General features: G+C 40.3%; 1 protein-coding gene across 1 annotated transcript in view; it reads right to left on the bottom strand.

Moving 5' to 3' along the window:
• Window positions 1-1,385, bottom strand: part of LOC106880899 (eukaryotic translation initiation factor 3 subunit K-like) — a 7,976-nt gene that overhangs the window by 3,205 nt on the left and 3,386 nt on the right. The gene's annotated exons all lie outside the window — the stretch shown is intronic.

A 1,385-nucleotide genomic window follows, 5' to 3' on the forward strand; every position in this document is an offset into this window, starting at 1 on the left:
AATTCCAAAGGAATTATTTTAAAATTAGTTAGAATTTGTTCAAAATTCTAATCTATTTTGCGTTAGTATTAAACGTTAACAAGGACTTTCGAGCGAGATCATTGCCAGTGCCCCTAGACTGGCTCTTGTGCGGGTGGCACATAAAAGATACCATTTTGAGCGTGGCCGTTGCCAGTACTGCCTGACTGGCCTTCATGCCGGTGGCACGTAAAAAGCACCCACTACACTCTCGGAGTGGTTGGCGTTAGGAAGGTCTTCCAGCTGTAGAAACTCTGCCAAATCAGATTGGAGCCTGGTGTAGCCATCTGGTTCACCAGTCTTCAGTCAAATCGTCCAACCCATGCTAGCATGGAAAGTGGACGTTAAACGACGATGATGATGATGATGAAGATGTTATTGTATTTGTGTATATCATGAACTTTATCCAGAATTTTTTTTAACCCAAGACTTAAGGTGCATGAGAACTAAATGCTAACTATTTCCCCCACTCTAGTGCAGCCATATTCCGGATGTGACTTGAAGTAAGTTATGTCTTTGTTGAGGCTTATTTATCTCTCATAGCATTACATCTTTTCTATGATGGCAGTGACATGGCACACACTTGATAAGTTACAGTTTTAGATTGAAGGATACAAGAAACTGCCTGCAACTCAACTAATGGACCTTGGTCAGGGTTTGAAATTTGCCCCAGGCACTAACACACACATATACATACTCATAAACCCTAACACACACACACATATATATATATACACATAAACTCTTGCAAAAAAATGAATACATATATATTACTATGCAGTTTATATAGCATTGTAAGCTAACACAGGAGTTTGTTAATGTCACATGAACAAACAAACATAGCCATTTCGGATGTTTTGATTTCAATACAAAGCAAAGGTGCCTCTGGTGATACATTTATTACATCATTTGTATCTGTCTAAACATTTAACCTATATGCGCTAAGATTTGCAGAAGTGCTGCGGAAGAAAAAAAATCATTGCATTTCTGATAAAAAGAGGTGACAGGGGAGTAAACCATAAGCAACAAAAAATAAATGAAAGGAGAATAAGAAAAATGGAGGGAATATTGAAAAGAAGACCATTGCTACATAGCAAAGTATTTCTTGGAAAACATGTCTACAATTTAAAACAGCAGAGATCGTCGTCGTCGTTTAACGTCCGCTTTCCATGCTAGCAAGGGTTGGACGATTTGACTGAGGACTGGTGAAACCAGATGGCTACACCAGGCTCCAATCTGATTTGGCAGAGTTTCTACAGCTGGATGCTCTTCCTAACGCCAACCACTCAGAGAGTGTAGTGGGTGCTTTTACGTGTCACCCACACGAAGGCTAGTCAGGCGGTACTGGCAACGGCCACGCTCATCTC

This window comes from Octopus bimaculoides, chromosome 11, assembly GCF_001194135.2.
Source record: "Octopus bimaculoides isolate UCB-OBI-ISO-001 chromosome 11, ASM119413v2, whole genome shotgun sequence".
NCBI classification, from domain to species: Eukaryota; Metazoa; Mollusca; class Cephalopoda; order Octopoda; family Octopodidae; genus Octopus; species Octopus bimaculoides.